Source organism: Pleurodeles waltl, chromosome 6, assembly GCF_031143425.1.
Source record: "Pleurodeles waltl isolate 20211129_DDA chromosome 6, aPleWal1.hap1.20221129, whole genome shotgun sequence".
Taxonomy (NCBI): Eukaryota; Metazoa; Chordata; class Amphibia; order Caudata; family Salamandridae; genus Pleurodeles; species Pleurodeles waltl.
In genome coordinates, this window is record NC_090445.1 from 197,224,745 (window position 1) to 197,246,729 (window position 21,985).

Sequence of the window (21,985 nt, forward strand, 5' to 3'; positions counted from 1 at the left end):
AATGGAAAAATCAGTGTAACCATTTTCAACAATATTATGGGAAGCATTAAAATAAACAAGCACTGGCAAAGCCAACCGATATGTCATTTGTTGTGAGGCTTTTTGGTTTTCTCAATCTGTGTCTTATTTTGACATGACTTTTGTCACACTTTATTGTTGTGGGACCTGCCGGGCCCTCACCATTGTAATAAACACTGGCAAAAATCAGAAAACGCTTTTTGTCTCAAAAAGTGCACATTTGACACCACTAGTGTAACAAAAGCCCCGCAGCCCCTGCGGTGGAAGATGACCCCCTCCATGTGGCCCCCTCAGCACAGCACCTGCCCTGAGTATAGAGGGGGGTGCCCTCCATGTTCTTTGCAGGGGGGCCCCCTCTAGTTTTGTTATGCAACTGATTGCCACAGTAGTTCCTGGCACTGAACAAAACTACTCTGTGTGCCAATATGATCCTTGTGGAAGAGCAGAATGCGTTCACTTGCAGTAAAACCAGCCGACAGAGAGAGAAATAGAAGTTTAATAAAAACAAAATGTCTTTGTTAACGCCAGACCTAATTAGGGACCCGAAAACAAATTAAAAAAATAAAACCCACAGAGGTGCACCCATGTTATATGTCTCTGAATTAATGGCTTTCATAAATTCACAAGAACTTACAGAAGTAGACCAGGAAATCTTACTCCTAGAAAATATTTGTTAATTATATATTAGCACGAGCATATATATGCATGTGTAGATTTGCTCCATGTGAAAATCTATTGAGTGTTTACAAGTACACTTTCCCTACAACCAGATTTTCCCAACCCTGAAAAAAACTTCTACTTTTTCCATCGTCAGGAGTACATTTCCAACCTTTCTCATTATGGGAAAATGTTAAAGAACAGCTGGTGAAAATCCTTAAAACATGCAAATTAGTAGATTTGCAGACTTAAAGGCATTCCAGCCATGGAACTATTGCTTACTGCTTCCTCCAACCCCAGTATGTAGATCTACAGAAAGGTGGCAAAATAAGGAAATTGCTATAGAAGGGGTTGAAATTGCAAGTATTCAAGCCCTACTATAGTAGCAGCCCTGGCATAACCAAAGAGGCTATTATCAGAGCTCTTACATAATGAGATTGCTGCTATGATTTGTCACCACACTACATGGCACCAAAGGGAGAAGTAGATTGAAGAAGCAACTTGTCCCATGGACAAGTAGATATTTGATTAAATTCCACACCCCTGAAAGAGGAAAAAAATAAATAAATAAATCTCCCTAATTGCAAAAATACTGTTGAGGATGTTAGGTGTTTGGGCAGGGGATATTTTGGTTAATTTATTTTTAATATAAACCCTGGTGTCCAGTGGATTTTCTGCTCCCCTGGGGAAGGGCAGATTAGAGGTAAACTCCTCACTCTACCCCCATGGGCAGAAAGACTGTTTACGCCTTTATGGGTTAAGTACATAGCCCATCTTATTTACTGAATAGAATCCCCAGGGAGTAGTGGGCTTGCTGACCCCTCCAATAGGAGGGCTGATCTGTGGTAAATCCCTCAATCTGGCAGAAGGACTGCTGGGGCTGTTACAAGGTAGGGTGCATGTAACCTGAATTCAACATGAAATTAATTTCACTTTTTCATTACTACATTCCTTGGTACCACTGCATAATCATTGCAAGTAAAAAAAGAAGAAAAAAAAAAAAACACAAAGCAGAAAACATTGACAAAAATAATTACAAAACCATAAAAATTCCTTGAAGGGAAAATAAAAAAAAACACATACAGGGTCTTGGGGAACGGCATGAAAAATATTAACTTATTATTCTTTTTTAAAGAATACTTAAATGCAGCTGAAAATGAGAAGTATTGATTTACCCAACACAGGAACTATTCCAGTGTCACATTCCAGATTTGGGGCATGATCTGAGGAGGCGGTGCCTATAACACCGTGGTCTATTTCACTGCCTTTTACAGTTCAAGTTGAGCTAAAGCATACTGTTCTTTAGCAAGATCTTTTCAGTGTATATCAATTTGGCATATAAATTTAAGCTGAATCAGTGCTTGGCTAGGTTAGGCGTGGTGAAGCGCACCCTGTGTGTATATCTCTGCATGCGTGGGAGGTTTCCCGAGATCTTTCATATACTGATGCCTTGACAAAATCGCCATAACCTACATCAACAGATGGAAGTTTAAAAAAAACAAAAAACTTTTGAAGTTTCTTTAACACATCTGATGAATGACACAACCTTCACACCACGCTAGGATTCTAAGTTTTGTTCAGAGAAACCGATCATTTCGTGGTTGTGCATGCTCTGCATTTTAAACTTTAAGAACGCTCAGCATTAAACACCCAAGATTAGGAATTCTACTATGGTTTCCGCTTCAGTAACTGTACCAGCTGTGTTTGAGATTAATGACCCAGCATTTAAAAGGTAGCAGACTCAGCTGGTTTACTGCTAGAGCTTCATTAACTTTACTCCATACTCTTCGGACACTAATACTTTGCCATACACTCATCCTGCCCCTGCTCCAAACCCCCCTGCCGAGCCTCCTCGGATATATGCCAATGGGCATCTCAAAGGGACAGGATAGCTCAGAGCACGTCACTTCCAGGTCGGTAACAGGTCATTAATAACTGGTGACCGCTCGTTGACCATTGCAACGTCAGATGGTAATTAACGACACAAAAAAGTCCCATTGATGCCAAAAGGGAAACTGCCTTCCCTGCGGAAGCTACCAACAAATAGGCTGTAAACCCCATTTCTCAAATCAGAAGATAACATGGCACAGGCAGGAAGCTTTTAGCACTGCTTGCTACTGGGACTGTGCTTTCAACCTTGCATCTTAGGGACGAGGAAAACTAGTCTTAAAATGTATACAAAGTAAGAATACGAGCCTCGATGGCGGATTCACCCTTGATGTTATCTAATATTTCAATTAATTCATGGTCAAAGGTTATTTTTCTTATCATTGTTCCCAAAACAACATTTTGCCATCTAACCTGGCTAACTCACGTTGGAAGGGTAAAAAACAATTATGTAACTTGAATTAATCAAATTCTAAACACAAGAAAGAAACTTTGAAAAAACTTCAGCCGCTTCTCACTTAAGCCAAATCACAAGTACCCACTCACTTTTGAGGGTGGCTGTATAATAAGGGTTGACTGGCATGGTTGCCTTAGGAGCTCTTTGGAATGTATTCCATTTTAGAATGGCACACAAAGATGTACCACTATTCTTCCAACCGTTTCAGAGTAGTATCTATGTTGTCAAACTGGATGGGTCTCAAGAGAAGTCTTCCAAACCACTATTGGTATTAAAATTGAAACAGCACACTAGCTTTCGTGACAATGTTGGTCCATTACTTCACCTTTTAAAAGGCTAAATATCAGAGCCCCACAATAGATGTAATGAGACAAAAATAACTATCAACTCAACACAATGAAACAAAAACGTCTCCCCACCAAAGCCTACGGTCCTAATGGGTAGTGGTCACGCCACACAAAAGCTTGCCATATAATTATAACATCTTTGTATAAGAAATTCATTGCACCGTGTGAGCCCATCACGACTTTGAGAACAGTGTCCACTCCAGAGAGAGAAGGTCTAGCTAGAGAATTCGACACTGAATATGTAGTTTTGTTAGAGCTCAAATCTTGCAATTATTTAGCAACAAACTCATGTCAAATGAATTAATGGAGACAGTGAGACAAGACTGGCATCTTGCTTATCCCACCCAATTACATTAATTTGAAATATGGATAAAACATCCCATTAATGAGTGCTGAAGGTTCTGGCTAAGGTTAAGAAAGTAAGCATAGGCAAACTGATCACTAAATTTGCTCAAGAACAGGGTTTCGATAGGAAATAAATAATGTAAATCTTGAGTGACTTTCTAGTGTTGAACAACCACAAAGTAATGGATAACCCTGGGGCAGTAGCCAACGTAGATCCATAAAAAAAGCTTTTGCTAGTGATTGGAAATATATGCAGGAGAGCCGTGTGTTATGCTAAAGGCTATCGAAACAGGGGCACAGAAACATCACTAGTAAATGTGCAAAATAACATTCTGTCCATCCTCGAGGATAAGTTCAGCATCACTGTTAATGCTACTTAGTTATGGGTTCTAAATGTACTGCACAGACTAAAACATTCTCTCCTATTAGTGAAGTGGTAGGGGTGTCTGATGTAGAGAGGAACGATATAAATCTTAGTTCTTTCAGTAACATATGTAGAAGATAGTTTAATACTAGGACCTGGATGACAATCAACAACTACTCATTTGCAGAAGTTCACAGTGGCACTTCCTTACCTCTCTCAATTTGTTTTATAAAGTTATTGAGGCCCATCATGTCACGCAGGAGCCTCCACTAAAAACTGTTACTAACCTTACAGAACATGGCTCCACATTCAAAGACTTGGTGAACAGATCATAACTGAGAGACTGTAAACCATGACTTGGGGGTATACAGAACATGTCAATGTGGTCCAGAGTATAGATCAAATATGTACAGAACCAAGATAAAAATTGGAAGAAAATACCCAAGAATTTACGTGGCCTTGTAGGCAAAGCAATGCTGAATGTCTGCAGCGTTTGACTGACGGTATGCAGTGTGTTAGAAGAGCTTTCAGGCTCGTTAGTGCGGATTTACCTCCTTAGATAGAGTTATCTGGAGCTCTGAGTGGTACCAGAAAAAAATATGATTTATTATTTCATAGAAAAGAGAGGTTGTCTAGGCCTTATGATTGGGTAAAGGAACTGCTTCAAAGAATTTAAGGCTCTCAAGTCTCCAATGTCAATGCTATGGTATACCTACATTGGTCCATATTTCACCCGTCCAACAAAATACTGCACTGGTTGCAACTCTGCCATTCACATGCAATCTAAGATACCTGCCCAAGAGCCTGTTTACAGTGTTGCTCCATTGCACATTAACATTAAGGCATATATATTTTTTTTTTTTTCTCCAGATTGCGCCCTTTATTCTAGAGGCAAGTCTACACTCAGTGCTCCCAAAACAGATGTGCACAACATTGATCCTTTCATGGCATTTGGAAAAAGTATTCAGGCCACATTGCTTTGAAGGTAACCATCTTCATTTTAGGATTTACAGCACTTGAATATCCTTCCCAGGCTTTGGATTTACATAAATAAGAGATGAGAAGGAGTACGACTTCAATATACTTAACAGTAACTCTTACTAAGCCTGCTAATTGTTTTACTTCAATTTAACACTGCAACGGCTCGAATTACTCGATGAGTCTGGAGTTGGCGGGATTTTAAATTGAAAAATACAATGAGCTAGCAATGGTGAAATGGATAAGAAAAGAGTTATATAGGCCTGCTCAGCAATCACTGATTTTCCAAGTATCGAAATAGTGTTAAGCAAAGACACATAAGGATACCCAAGTGTCACATCTAAACATGTCCAACAGATCAATATAAAACAAACTTTGCTGTGGACCTGGCCTCAAAAAATGGGGCATTGAAAAAAAAGATAAACACTTTATGGTCTCAAACCTATATTCAACAAGAAGTAAACATATCTATCTTCTAACAGCCAGCTTGAAGAAACTCCTTTTTCAAGTAGAAATTATATTATTAAATAGATAAATGTTTCATAGAAAAATAAGAAACTGACTTGCTTAGAAGGAAATTTCCCAGAGAAATGTATCTGCATAAAAACATGACAGAGTTTTGTAGTTCTATCCTTACCATTTTTGTGAATAAATCATTTTGAGGAGGGATGAAAATATAACTTGGGAGTAACTCTCCCCCACTCTACTGTATGATGTACAAGTGATACAGCTTCATCTTTGTTGTACCAAAAGCAGATACTACGAGGAGTGGCAGCAAACTGAAACAAATTAAACTGACTTGTTGCAACCAAATGTGTACGATTGGCTACTCTTAAGTTGATCCCATAAAATCGGACTACAGTGGGAATAATCGTACTATACGGACTACATCAGGAATGACTACATTATACCTCATGTAATTCAATATTTTTTCTATAAAGTGATATTGCTCGTTCATCATCATTACTAGAGCAGTTTCTGAATTCCAAGGAGATTACATTCAAGAACCAAGCAGCAGGATGAATAAACTTAAGGAGCTCGTGGTTTAACTCAAATTGACGAGATTCTGGTCAGATCACCAACCATTTTTAGACCTTAGTTCAGACGTGTCTATTTTTTTTTTTATTTTTTTTTTACAGTGAACAGTAAAGGGACTCTTTGAAATTTACCATAACTTTAAGTTAGTTAAGGGAAGAGCCGAGGTAGAAGGGAGATGGGTCTGTCTGGCCCTATTGGACTTTAAACGCAAATTTAAGGGTGGATGCCTCACCTAACCAAGGTGAATGCCTGCTTCCATGCATGACGCATAAGTGAAATCGCAAGTTCGCGGACTGGGCTCACTGGTTTAAAGAGTCTACAATCCTGAAGACGCACTCTGCAGAAGGGAAAAACTGGAGAAACTGGTAAGGCTTGAGTTGAAGAAGAAGGCCTTCCAGTAAACTGAAAATGGTTTTAGCTGTGGTACGGTTCAGAGTTGACTGGGCATGATGGAACTCTGGGCATTCTGGTACCAGTAGATTAGAGTAAGTATGAAGATAACATCTGGTCTGGCAGAAGGTATAGAAACTAAAAATCTGTCCAGGGGTATGCATTAGGACAGAGGATCCCAACCTGGGGTCTGCACCCCCCAGGGGTCCATGACTTATTCCCAGGAGGGCCGCAGGCCTGGGCCAGCAAGAATGCCCTTCTCCAACTGGGGCCTTTGACAGAAAAGATGTTTGTTTTTATATTTATTACTTCATTTGTGCAGCAGTTTTAAAAGCACTGCAAAGCCATGTTTGGGCAAAAATAAAAGCGTCAAGCTAACTCTAGTGGTTAATGTACCTGCTGGAGAGATATCAGATTTGTCTAGTGGCAGTTTTGACTCATCTAAGGTGAAGCAGTTGGTTGATATGCCTGCTGCAAAGAAAGTGTATCATGCAAAGAACAATATTTTATGTGTATATCACAGCGGGTTACTGCTTTTGTTACTGAGCAGTTCCTAAATTACAATCTTAATCTAGCACAATGAGCTACAAACTGCCATCAAAGAGCTGCATACAAACTACATGGAACAAATTAGATCCCCCCCCCGCAGTCTTTCATTTTCCTTATGCTGCTAAAAAAGATTACCTTGCGTAGAAATACATTTGTATTATTAGAGTCATCGCTAGCCACTGTGTTATGTTTTGAAGCCTGAGTTTGTGTTTCTCCAGACCAAGCACTCTTGGAAAATGCCTACCAGCATGGATGACATGTCATTCCTAACCTGGTAGTCCCTGTAAAGTGCTCCGACACCCTAGAATGGTATAAGAGGTACTATAAAAAAAATTATTGCATGTGACAGAGAAGTTAAGGAGAGGAGAGAGAACCTTAAGATTTTACTTCCTTTCCCCACCACATATTTATGTGAAATGTTTTCTCAGATCTTATGTACCTAAAAAAATTAAAACAGAAATCGCTTGGGAAATGTAAAATCTGACCAGAGGATCCAACTTTCCTAAATAAAACCAAACATTGAAACTTTAGTCGCTGAGTTGCAGCGCCAACCTTCCCATTAAATTTTTTCGATTTTTGCATGTTTTTATCAATATAAAATAATCATATCTGTAGTAATTAGAGTATTTGTTTGGTGTGTAGTTGTTCGTGTATATTTTGCAAATTAAATTAATATTTGACATTTAAATCATACAAATTGCTGGGGGTTCCCCAGCTTCCAGTAATGGTTCAGTGAGTGTCCTCCGGAGATAAAAGGATGGGATTCACTGCATTAGGAAACTTGGGTTGTGTCAGCTGAAATCATAATTTCTGCTTGCTCCAAGGAGAGAAGGGCATTAGAAATTGAGTGCTACTCAGCTGCTATTTTTTAAACAAGTCATGGAGACCTAACCTACAATAAAAAATTAACAACATTCTGTGCTTATTTGGATCAGGCAGCAGTTTCCAAACCATATCAGCTAGTCTTTTTGTGGACTAAGGCTCTCAAAGTCTCTGGTGAATTTCGAGGTCACCGCTGTTCCATGGGCTTGCTACCAAAAGCAAACTAAGGCAGGACCACTGGAATTATGTATGAGTTTTCTGCAGCCACTGTGTTTTCCACATAATTATGGATTTGCCACAAATCTATCAAATGCAGCACAATCTGCAGATTCTAACAACAAATTTGGGTCTACCTCAGATGGATCAAAAGTTACTAAACACAGTGACACTTGTTGCTTCACAGATGTAGATCCAACGCAAAAGCTGATTGGCCACTTTTCAACTACTTATTTATGTGTTTCAGTTTTAAACAGCTAAGAGGTGAAACCTTGCCCATACAGTGATAACATGTTAAAATATCAGTATTACGTCATTATCTTACAACAAAATATGCCCCTCTATGCTGCATATTAGGCCTTTTCTTACTGAATGATTTGGTCTTCCCGTGCTGCATAATTCCAGTGACCTAGCTAAAGCTACCCTTACAGTGAGACCAGTTTGCCACTGACAAGTCGCCTGCTGCTTACAGAGGAAGCTCTGTATTAGGTCACATTATGACTCACTTCTCTCCGGCAAGCCTACCAGAAACAAATTTCCTAAAGCTAAGAACAAGACCGATCCTAAAACTTTCTAGAAAGGAGTTCATATCTGTGGAAGCTCTGCAGTAGAACTGGCGAGACGTCAACTACATAGACTACGTGAAAATCCTTGTACACCAACCACCAGGACACAGAATCACTTTCGTAGACAACATCGATGACTTCAGGGCCATCTTCACTATCGACTTCAGCAACTACATCCTACTAGGAGGCTTCAATTTCCACCTTAAAAAACCCGAGCAACCCCTACACTACCATACTCTTCAAAAGCCTGGAGAAGCTGGAACTAACACATCATCAGACCCACCCTTCCAAAGACAACAGAACAAACAGTACTAGGTGTAGAAGACCTTAATGACAAAAGAAACTCATGTATAGTGCTGTCGATGGACCACTGAAGCAAATTGGGCAGCAAACTGGGACCAGGACGAGCACAGAGTACTTACCTATAGGAGGCCAGCTTTGCGTCCCATACGCGGAAGCAAATGCAAATCCTGCATCTTTAAATAGCCCATTCTAGTGTGGTACGTCAGACAAGAGGAAAAACAGCAGTCTCAAAAACAAAGCACAAGCCAGAAAAACAATGCTCCAACTTCAACCCTACGAGTGCGGCCCATGGTCGCACTACCTCCCCAGTGTCTGTCTGTCACTGGTCAACACTGGGGCGGTGTTTAAAGGCCCCACTCAGGGATATACTTGTTCATGGGACAGGTTGCTTCATAAATCTACTTCCACAGTAAAAGAAAAAAAAAAAAAAGGAAAAAATAAGAAATAAAAAAAATGAAATCCACTTGTTCCTATGGTACCACTAAGTGCGCAGCAAATTATGGCAGCAATTGCCTTATAAGAGCGCTGATTATAGCCTCTCTGATTATTCCAGGGCTCATAATCTAGTAAAGATTGAATACTAGCATTTCCTTTATTTTGCCACCTTTCTGCAGATCTAAATACTGGACCTGCAAGTAGGGATAACTAATATTTCCAAGGTTGGAAAGCCTTTTGGGTCTGTGCAAACCTACTAACATGCATTTTAGGGGTTTTCCCAGCCCTGCTCTAATTTTTCCCATACTGAGAAAGGATGATATTTTACTCCTGACAAGGGCAGAAGTCATATTTCTTCCAGGGTTGAGAAAAAAGTGGTGGGAGAAAAAATGAACATGTAAAAGTGCCACAGATTTTTCGCACGACCAAATCTACATGTGCATTTTTGCTTCTGATAAAATACAGTTCACCAATAGCATAAATCTGCAAATTCTTGTGAAATCACGAAAGCCGTACGTCTGCACTAATGCGAAGACATACATATCTTTGGTGCACTTTTGTGAGTTTCTAATTGGGTCAGGCGTTAACTAAGACCTTTTGTTGTTATTAAAATTGTGTCTCTATCTATGAACTGGCTTCACTGAGTGACGGCATTATGCTCTTTCGTAAGGAGCATTTCAGCACACAAAGTAGTATTATTCAGTGTCAGGAACGTTGTGGTAATATGTGCTTTTTGAGAACAAAAAAATTGTCAATGTTTGTTATAATGGTGAGGGACCGACAGCTCCCACAGCTTTAAAGTTGTACAAAAACATGTCAAAACAAGATACGCATTGTCAAAACCCAAAAAATGACAACCTATATCAGACCTTTTGGGTATGCCAATGTTTGCTTATTTTCATGTTTTAGATAATCCTGTTGAACCTTATTACCCTGATTTTCAATTATGAATATTTTTGGGAAATACTAGCAACACCTTTGACTAAATTATGCTTCAAAGAAATAGTACCTACAATTTCACAGTAGTTTAGCAAAACATTTTCTTCTAGTTGCATTTTTGTGAATAATTTAGTCTGAAAGCAAAGAATCATGCTTTCGAAATTCTGCAAATGTTTGCATCGAATCAGAGTGCATTATGGAAGCATTATACGTAGCCTTTTGTTGTTGAACTTTGCAAACGTGCATAAACATTTTTATACTGGAACCACTGTCAGTATGCAGTTCGAGGCTTACATTTCCTTTGAGCGCATAAAGGTTTTGCATTAATGAACCCTAAATACAAGTTCAAACAGTATTAACATATGGGCACATTTTACCTTAACTGCAGTCAATGCCCATCCCTGACCGATAATGCGGTACTGTAAATTGGCAGCAAAAGGTTTTGTTCTGCAGGGGGTTGGGCGTACTTGTCCTACAGACAAAACAGACATGAAAACGTGTTGTCCTTGAACCCAAACAATATGCCCTGGGCATCGGGCTGTAGAAATCCCACATCCCTGCCTCTGGTGCTCTGTCCCAGACGGAGTCCTGTATAATATTTTTTTTTATTTTTACATCAGGCTGCTCAGGAAAAGATTCCCAAGCACTCAGATTGTTTTGCTTTTCTTCAGCACGCAGGGACATCATACCAGGAAAAGTAAAACAAGCCACATCAAAACAGGGTCAATAGAAGTCTCCTCGCAAGGGCTTTCTTTGACTTGGTCTGAGCTTTTCCCGTCGTGGTTATTAGGTCCAGCCACACACATTCCACAGCTTTTTTATCAGCCCAAGTGGAACAACACTGGGTGGTAGGAATTTTGTGGATTGCTGAAGTGTATCACAAAAAAGTAAGAAAAATGTGTTATTTCAGGCAAAGTTTCAGGTTTGTAGGGCACTGTGGGTAAGATTACCGCAAGGGATCCATGCACGACACTGACATGGAATCCCCCGGTTGTCTAATTTTCAAAAACGTCTGTGGTTCGTAGGCTTGCAATGGGGGGTGATGGAGACACACCACAGCACAGCTCCAAATAACGCAGCTATCCCTAGTGCTTAGCAATCAATGCAGTGTTGAAGGTCCTTTTATGTCATGGTCTAATGGGCCACCCATCCAAGTACAGTTCTTAACGGGGACGTGTGGGAACTCAGGGTGGTAGAAAATTTGCAGTTAACTGCAGTTTGGCTTGCAAGGGCTTCTGGGTAAAATTTCCAAATAAAAGCCACACAAGCCATGCATCCCTGAACTCCCCTAGTTGTCCAGTTTTAAAAAAATACGCAGGTTCGCTAGGTTTCCCTAGGTGCCAGCTAAGCTAGGGCCCAAAATGCCACAGCTTCGCCCAAAAAAAAGGCCAGTTTTGAGTGGAAAAATGTGATTTATCAATGTTGCATTTTGAGATTTTTCTTGCCATGGGAACTAGGCCTTCCCACACAAGTGAAGTGCCATTTTGTACCGGAAGGCATGTGGAGAATAGAACAGAAGAACATTTTTTATTACTAATTGGATTTCACTGCATTTGTAACTTCCAAATGTAAGCCACATTGTAAGGAAGACACTTTGAAAAATTCCCCCTAAAATCATATGACAGTATGAGTATCCACAAATTCAGAGATGTACAAATAACCATTGCTCTTAAGGTCCATATCTTGCGACCATTTCAGAAATCCATAGGTTTCCCTGATACCCACCTTTCACCATATGAACTGGTCCATACACGGTTCACATTGAAAAAGCATTGTGCGGTGCAGCTCTATAGTTGGCTTTGGGTAGCACCTTGGGTTCTTGGAGAACATATAAACCCTATATTGCCAGGCAACCAGAAGGGCCTAGCGGATATAACGGTATATTGCTTTTGTAAAATCTGCCATTGTGACAAAAAGTTACAGATGAAAACAATGTCGCAAATGGACATTTTTTACTACTCATTTTCAATGTTTCTTTATTTCAAAAGTTAGTTTCTTACAGAAAACTTTGAGGGATCTACACACATGACCCCTTGCTGAATTCAAAATGTTGTCTACCTTTCAGAAATCCATAGTTTACCTTATTGGTTACACATTGGTTTCCACTAGAAGTAGGTTGGGAGCACAGAAAATAGGGAAAATGGGCTAACTCTCTGAAAAATGACAAAACTATGGTTTAAAAAAATCATTTTTTTTTTTATTCAGCTTTACGTGTTCTTAAAAGCTAGGAAGAAGGGGATTAGCGCAGAAAAAGTTAGTTGATACCTTTTTAAGGGGGAGGGGGGGAAACCAATTATCCAGAGCACTTTATTCCTAGTTTCCCCCAAAAGAACTTAAAACGAAGCTATATTTTGCTTATTTTCTCGGTCCCCTTTAGGGGAACCACAGGATTGGGAGGAATGGAGTGGGGTGGGTTACACTGGATTGAGGTGAGTGGTTTGGATTGGTGTGGGGTGGACTGCAGTAGGGTGAATTGGGATGCACTGGACGAAGTGGTTTCATAAATTACACATAATAAAGAAACAACACTGTATTGAAATATTCTAAAAAATAATCTTTTGAGAAGAGCGCCCACAAGCAAAAACAAAATAAAACAAGAGTAGAAAATGAGAAAAGACGATTAGGCAAAGTAAAAGGAAATTTTGTTTGTTCTACTGGGAACGTTTTTTTCCAGTCACTAGTCTTCTGTTTGCAGGGAACTTAAAGTGAAAAAGAACAAAATAATACCCTGATCATGTCTGGAGCAGCGGACGGGCACTGATTTAAGGTGAATCAATCAGTGCTTGGTGCATGCTCCACACAGAGGAACGGAAATGATGCCGGGCCTGAAGTAGATTAAATAAGACGCTGTAAAGAACAGTGCCAAGCAAGTCACCAAATGGTGAGCAAACGGGCAGGCTCCAAGTCCTTTACTGTACACAACAGTGTCTCGCAACCAAACGCATGCAAGCATGACCCTAAAAAGAAGCCTCTTGTTATGGTGCTTGCAAAGGAGTTCTATTTATTTCTCATTGAGTTTACAGTGTAAACCCCCTTCCTTTAGTATTTGAGAAATCTCGACAGGAGGTCCCAGGGAAGTTACTCGTCCCACTTGCGTCTTTTGCCTGTGGTATCCGGGAACTTCCTTACCCTAAATCTTCAAAATATAGACCACGTGCCTTTTTTAACACTTCTTTATAAGGACAACAAGGCAGAGCAGGCCAAGGCTCATGAATGTGCAGTGGGCTAAAACCCCAGAACACAGCAATACACAACATTAACACTAACATTAACACTCAATATATAAACGTCCAGCCAGTGCCTTTTCTTTAAAAATGGAAAAACTACTTTAATCCTCACACACAGCTAACGACTATAATCTAAATGGCAAATATTTACAACATTTAGGAGGGCTGGTATAAACTGAAGCTCCTTCTATAGAGGCCTTCCAAATTAATCAGGGTGCATATCACACACCCTAAAGAAATCTGAGAGGGGGCAACAAACTCAAAAAATGAAGTTGCTCCCATTATCTTTGAAGAATCATGTGACAACTGGAACACCAGCAGGTTCCAATTGTAAAAATAAGTAAAAAATCTTACATGGGCCTACTGGAAAACATGAGATTTGTCAACATCAAAATGATCAAGTCATTCACAATATAAAACGAGAGACCAACAGTTATCACCACATGATCATATGGTGTTTGCCTACAATAAATACCCATCCAACATTTTAGGCAGACCCAAACTATAGACTGGCATATGCACTAAGTCTATTTCTACATACACCATGTATTTCCTGTGCTAGGACCTAAAAAGGCCCGTCTGTCCTAAACCACTTTCTACGTTATTTGTCAGAGTTCCCGATATAAAGTCCATATCTTTTATATCTGTTAAATAATTTGAAATGTAAAGTCCATTCCTATAGGTTTGCAATATATAGGACGTTCAGATTAACAATGACAAGGTCCAGTTGCGGCCTCCCACTGCAAATAAGTGTATAGCAACTAGGTGCAGTTGTACCCGGCCAAGCCAGACAAACATTCAGAGTTGAGATGCAGTTGCAGCCACAATGGACTGTTGATGTTGCCACCCAGGTTGATATAGTCTTTGGGGAAAATCTCAGTAAGGAACCACAAATAAACTTTAGGACTTCTAATGATGCAGGTCGCTCATGACTTCACTCTGATAGTGTCTACTTTCTCAGGTTGCTCAGTGCACGGGTACCAAGCTGGGCTTCTCCTCAATGACAGTCAACTCCTGAAGAACAGGAACTCTCCTTCCCCTCTCAACAGGCAGGCTTCTAGGCACCAAACAGAACTTCAGGCTCCTCCTGCTTGAAAGGCAGACTTCAGGTTTTGATCCCCTCACCTTCTAGGAGACTGGCTGTCAGGCAGACACCAACTCTGGTTCACAGCAGCTCTTTGGCTAGTCTGGGTAAGAAGGTTTGGTACAGCAACAAAGTAGGGAGGTGGAACAAAGTAGGGTGGTTTGGGTCCCACTTTTAAGCATACTTTCTAGGCAGGGTATGTGGATCTACTGTTTTGAACGTCAGAATTAGTTCAGAATGGGGCCCCTTTAAAAGTCCCTCTCAGGTTGCTTTCTAGATGCAGCCTTTGTTTAAAGTGATGCTTCTCGCAGGAGGTACTCTAGGACTTTCTCTAAGGAAGAGCACCAATCTTATAATCACAATGAGTTGTGATATTACTGCACCCGACTGACATGAGCCTTTTTAAACCAGTGATCGGGGATAGACTAAAGGACAGGCCTGACCTACATACTACTGAACGTTGATCAGAGAAAATAAAGCTTACCAAGAAGGCTAGGAATAGACTGCAAATTATCCAAAATGCTGCCCACAGGCTATTGGTCCATCTACCCAAGTATCATACTGCATCCAACCAACTAGGAAGTCTTCACTGGCTGCGTCTTGAGAAACTGATTCAATTTAAAGGCCTTATGTGTCACTTTTCGAGTACAAATAACAGTAAACTTTATAAAAAGTCAGTGGGGCCACACTCTCACCAACGGATAAAAATGCTGGCCACACTGTAAACCTCACATATTCCCCACCCAGCTGGCAGGATAACAGATGCTCAAGAGCATAGTTAGGTCCCTGCCTTCTTACTACATGGCTGTTTTAAACCATTAAACTGGGTGTGTATAACCATCAACTCTTACAAAAGATTGAAACAAGGCTGGCCCTTGCTCCACTGGAATTCAAAAGCCACAGACGGATCAAGTCACCAGATGTGTAAGTCATGGCGAAAGAAATAGCTTACAAAGACCATTAGCTCATTTTGCAGTACATGTGTGTAGACACTTAAGAACTAGGGGAAAAAAACATCAGATAATACCAAACCACCTCTAAAAAAAAAAAAAAAGTTTACTGCCCGAACGTATACTATTGGAAACTTGTCCACAGTGGGGAACACAAAATATTTTTTTAGGGGATTACCTCATTCTTATGTTCCTCTAAGCACAATGCAATTTTAATCTTCGAGACGGACTAACCCAGATGCAGGACTTGTATGCAACCTATTGCTAATATTAAGACTTTAGGGTGGTCAACTATTGCCTATGGTAACGACACCCAAATTACTCTGTGTGTTGATCATTCCTAACCAGGTTTCAACTGTCCTATGTTTCTACTTCTCTGCCATCCATTACTACATGTGTGCCATTCAAAGCTGGATACCAGCAGGAAAGACATTCTGTTTGCAGGACAAGACTACCTTTAGATTTACTCACTATGGTCAACTGACACGGAACCCCTGCCAGTCTCAAGTTAAAAACCTATGCTTCCCGTTAGATAAGGATCTTTCCTTTGACAAAGAGATCAGTCATGTTATTTCCGCTGGGTGGGGAATATTTTCTGTTTCCGGTACCCCCTATGGAAATGTTCTTAATTACTTGTCACAATTTACAGGATTCTTGAGGTGATTACTTCTATACTTTCCCCTGTACACCACAGGAAAACCTGCTACCTGGGCTTCCCCTTCTCTTCTACTGACAAGCCAGAGATAATACACAATTTAGATAACCAAATGCTGCTTCCTCTTGAGAAGTGAGATTCCATTTCCAAATGGCATCGTAAACTCTACTTGCCTCAGACCATGCAGCACCTACTTTTCAAGACTTTGTATTCAGCACATAGTCACCAACACCTACCCTTTGCCTCGGTCTTTCTGTGACTCCAAGTTTGAGTTCTGTAAAACCCATAAAACATGCTTGTTCTGGATACTACCCATGTCTTAACCAGCTGCCAGGCTTTCATTGCCCCCATTTCATCAGTCCGATAAATCCAGCACCATGATGCGCTTGTACAGTGATTGTCTGTCTAAGCAGATTCATTCATTCATGCTGCTGCAATTAGGTTTTGGTACACCAGTGGTGCCAAGATAGGTCTCAAAGAATGTGCTACACCAGCAATCCTGCTAGCCAACAATGAAAATCAGTGGATATACATTTCGGCATTGTTTCAGGTAGCTTACTGTCAAGGCAGACGTTATACAAGCCAATCTGACCATCTTTCTGTCTAGAATGTATTTAGCTCTGGAAGTCTCAAGAACTATGCTAACTGGGCCTTGTGGGTTTTAGGGGAAGGTGAGACATTTACACAGCGCCTTCAGATATCCTTAACTGTTTATATCACTAGACAACACATATAAACACTCTAGAAAACTGTCTGCCCACAAGAAGCAAAGCTGAAATACTGCACGCCTCGAACGATACAGTGTTTGTGAACAGGCGATCACCCATCCTACCGAAAATTACAATGATCTACAAAAATATTTGCTTAGAGCTGGTATACAATGCTATCTCTAAAAAGAGTCGCCACAGCACTTTTACAATCTCACTAGGGATTACCAATTTGTCTGGCACAGCCCACCTATTTCTGCAGTAGAATGCTCATTTGCAGTAACAACAGAACATACATAACACAGCAATTTTCAAATGAGTCAGGAGGGAAAAGCAGATGGTGGGAATTGGGCTGTTCTTGTGGCATTCACTAATCTATCTCATCAAAAGGCTTGTGTTAAAGTGCCATTGAGATGCTGAAGACTATCAAATACGGATCCACTTCACAAAACGCTATGGGACAACAAACCAGCTGAAAAAGTCAAAACTGGATAAAAATAAAACCTGAATGATCATGAGTCAAGATGGAAATATTAAAGGAACAAGCTAGAAACTTTTAATAAACAAGGTGTGTCACTTCTGTTTATCGTTGGTAGGAAAGGTAAGTGTAATAAAATACAGTCTTCTAGCCAAAGTTCCTTATGGTAATGGTGAGGGAACTATGGCCAATTCAAAATGCAGACGCTTGTTTATTAGGAAGCGCTTGTTGCTTCGAGCACACAATAATAATCAAACGCATAAAAATTCCAAAAGAAAATCTATAAAATATTTCAAAATACAACTACAATACAGAGCAACACACTGGTTGTATCATGGACATTGAGGAAATCAACTTCATTCCCAAGTAGACTGATATGAGCATTTGATATTGGCTTAGCCTTTTTTCCTAGTAAATGAACAGAGCCTAGGGCGGCCCAGTGGTTTCCGTTTGTAGCTCTGGAGATTAAAACACCTACCAAGAGAACAAGGCTATATATTCTCCAGTACATTTGCAGCCAGGCCTAAACAGATTCAGCCCATTCCCAGTACATTAAATAGAAGTTGCGTTGCGTTTCACTTGTTGTTGTAATGAAAAGTCCAGCTAGGATTCATTGGGAGGAACGCTTGACCTAATTAGCCAATTTGAACTTATTTGCTTGGGAGGAAGCAGAACACTGGTAGTGCTTTTCACAAAGCACTCACTACTTCAAGAAATCTTCATATTACTCAAGTCTTTCTGTGTTCAAAACAGATTTTCTCAGAGAATCACCACTAAACTCAAAGTCATTTTGGCATTTTGTGACACAGTGAAAGCCAGTGTCCTACATATACAATTCTCGCCCAATGAGTCTAACCAAGAATCAATACTAGGAATAGTAACGGTGCTCCAGAACAGGTGTTTGTCAAAGGAGTTGTCAACAGAGAGGAAAAGGATGATATTGCTGCTTTCAGCTGCGAGTAATAGAGATACATTCAACCATGAATAAATGAGCTTGAACAGTTAAACTCAAAGAACAAAACACTGTGTAAAGTAAACTGGCTGAAGAAAACAGGACAATTTTGTTTTGAAGAACTATCTGACCAAATCCATTCTCACATGAATCATTCATTAGATTCACTGATCCTAGACTGTTATTCCCTATGGCGGGCCTGACGACTGTGGCGGCATCGGACCTACCGCAGATGGATCTGGCGTGGGAGACTAAGTCCTTTCAGTATTTGGGCATGCAGGTAGTGCACTCCCTCAATTACAATATGACTTGAGCATGGGTAGAGTGGTAGATGGCCTCCGAGCCTCGGTCCAAATTTGGCCTTCCTTCCCGCTCTCGGTTATGGGACGAATTGCACTTGGAAAAATGGTCTTGCTCCCGCGATGCCTGTACGTTATGCAAAAGTCGTTCTGTGGACTACCCCCTTCTCTGTTTTGACAGTTAGATAAACTACTACTGTCCCTAGTCTGGGCAGGTAAGAGGTAACTTCACATTGAGGTGTTGAAGTTAGACCTGGCTGACGGGGGACTGGGGCTACCAGATCTACATCTATACCACATGGCGGGCTTGCTGCATTATGCGGCCATGTGGTGTGACAATGCCCCCATTTGGGAAAAAGAGTTGTTAAAAGGCTCTATATGTGTGTCTTGTCTACCGTACCTACCGATGGGCAGCCCTATACTTCTGCGGGATGCTCCCTTCCTGGTAGCGCAGGTGTCATGGGTCTGGGAGAGGGCTGTTATGTGGGTACCAGTGCCTCATTGCGCAAGCTCATGTGCTATACTCTATGTGAAAATGGCACGGACATGCTCTTCCTGAAAAAGGCAAGCTTTGATTCCAGGGACCTCAGGCCAATCAGTTTTCTTCCTGCCATACGTAAAATGATGGACCCATGTGCTGCCTTCAACAGATTGACATTTGCATGGATAAACCATATCGGCACAGTTAGACTACCTGGACAGGTGCTAAAATGGGAAAAGGACAGGATGTGAATACCTACGTGCATCACTTGATTTTGACACTGATAGTGATGCCTTCACAGAGTGGACCAGATAACGCAAATCAAAACATTTTTATAACCATAACAATGGCAGCCACCTTAAAAGATATAGATAAATGCGCTAAGACAGAACAAGCTAAGTAGGTTAAAAGTCACTAGGTGAGGGGGACACAGGCCTGCAAGACAAAGGGGTAAAGCAAATCTCCTGCTTCCCATTAAAAACTAAAATGGATTTGTCACATTTGCTATTTATACATTTCCAGACATTTGGGTGATTGTTGGGTAACAATCGGATGTTAATCATGAAGTACAAAGCTCAAATTGCTGTATGAAAAAGAGAGCACCCTGCCTCTCAAGGCCTAAATACTGACAACATGGCCCTAATGATTGGTTGTCTGGCGGAGTGGGCTCAAGCAGTCTACTGTTATCAAGGTGATATAGAAGAATAATGACACTGTATGAAAATGACTAGCCTGTGGAAAGAAGTGAGTTAAAGGCAGCTTTGGACCTGGCAGAAACTATGCTGGTGGCTGGGGATTGTTGTTCTACCGGACGCCTGAAGATCAGAGGTGGGCACCATCAGACGGGAGCTACTGTTGAAAGGAGGTTAAGTGAGACGAGAAAGCTGTAACCTGAACTATGCACTATAATGGACGAAGAGGTAAGCCGAAGTGTGCAAAAGCTAGGTAGCATGGTCAACATACGCTGAACAGAAACCAGGGTGTGGGTATTGTGTCTGGCGCGCTAATAATAGCGTTGACCAAGGGGTGAAGTGACGTACTCATTTACAGGGAAATAAAACAAAAAAATAAAATAAAGACTACGAGGTTTTGTGTAAGTTGATGTGGTTATGGTATATTGTAACACCGATGCGTTACCCATGAACGTGCTATGGTTAGGACAGTTTCGTTTGAGCTGCTGTGGTGTTGGACAGGGATTTGCCGCTGGCAAAGCCAAGAATAACGGCGATACACGACATAAGCCCTTGTTTTTGACGTGTAGCGATCTGAAGGGCTCTATTCTGTGGTACTGAATACAGACCTTATATGGGTTTGGTGCTATACAGGAAGTTGATTGTGGTTAAGCGATGCACATATTGTTTTGCTTTGCCCTGCTATTATTTGGAGGTACCGAACATGAAGTTGCTGTGACTAGAGCTGAGATTTGCTCATTCTTGTGGTACCCCCCCCTAAAAAAAAAATAACTTGAAGTTCCTACGTGGTGATTCGGGAGTGCAATATCAGAGTACTGTGGGATGATGGGTGAACTGTGAGTGTTCTTCCGGTCCTCGTGCCCGCAATATTACTCCATTCCCGTGTACTAATCACCTCTACCAACACCCTCCCTTAAAGCACCCGCACAAACCCCATAGCTCACTATCTGGCAGCATGTCCGACTCCCCGGCTCAGGGGGGAGCACAATCCGGTAGCATCGAGCCTGCAGCGATTCTCAACGCGCATGTGCTACGGTTCGCCAATCTTGTCCAAGCATACGCAAAAACGTCAAGCCATCATCTCTGCGCATGCGTATATCGCCCCACGCATTTTCTATTTACCTCTACGCCGCAAGCCCGCGCATGCGCAATTAGTGCGCTTCCTTTACGGTGCTGCGATCTCATAGATGGGAGTAGGGGTTTTAAAACCAGTCAGTAGGTTTTACCAGGGCTTACAGAAACTATATTCGCTGCCTCGCCGCCTCCCTGCCTCCCTCACCTCATAGGCGCCGCCGGTCAGGCTCCCCGCGCTCCCTCCTCCTCATACTGCCGCCCGCACATCCGGAACTGGCCGCGCTCGTGACGTTAGTACGCAGGGTTGCACAGGGTGTGAGCATGCGCGGCCGTTTCTAAGGAAGGAGGTGTAAAGAGGGACGGAGGGGGATGGATACATGGGGCGATTGATGCCCATTCTTGAGTGCATGTGGGTGATAAGCCAAAGTGGCGCTAACACTCTAGTAGTTAAGAGAAACTAAATAATTTTAGTGAAATAATAATGGTAGCAGATGGTCGCTATTCAGAACAGACATAGCTGCCAAGGTTTCAGATTCTTATGTGTGAAATTTTCATGTCAGTGTAAATATGAGTGACATTTCAGCGGCTGTGTAACTTTCTCTCAAGCAAAACCAAGCAATGAATTCCAGGCAAATAGATAAATATCTGAAATTACACCTATTTGAGCAGTGAGAAGCGCTAAGAACATCTTGAAACTTCTACAAAGCACCAGAAATGGAAGTGCACTAATCTAGTGCCCTTGTAATCGCATCCACGTTCTTTGCAGCAGGAATATTAACCCTCTGCACTGTTTTATCATGAGTGAAAACTGCCACAAGACAAAACGCTGATCTCGCTAAGGCAGGAACATTATTCAGCACAGTTATGTTGACATTTTTATTGTGTGAGCAATTTGACACCACTTCCAGGTGATTTTAAATCCATGATATTTATGCAAAGCACCCTCCACCCCCTCAGCGCCAGTTGCCATGCAGAAGTTCCAGAAGTAACAAAAAGTTTTCTGTGAGCAAAGAAATAACTCACTGGTATCTTCATAAAATATGGTTTTGCGAATATGGGTGGTATGTGTTCCATG

At 41.2% G+C, this 21,985-nt stretch overlaps 1 protein-coding gene across 4 annotated transcripts in view; it reads right to left on the reverse strand.

Annotated features, from left to right (window-relative positions):
* The window catches only part of SPOP (speckle type BTB/POZ protein), a 180,059-nt gene extending 158,842 nt beyond the window's left edge, over positions 1-21,217 (reverse strand). The window contains exon 1 of one of the 4 annotated variants that reach the window (XM_069237796.1): positions 21,116-21,217. The gene's annotated coding sequence lies outside the window, so the exon portion shown is untranslated. Of the gene's footprint in view, positions 1-20,780; positions 20,908-21,115 lie in introns of those variants that run through there. The other 3 variants (XM_069237799.1, XM_069237798.1, XM_069237797.1) reach the window with 3 other exon arrangements.
* Positions 21,218-21,985: the final 768 nt, after the last annotated feature.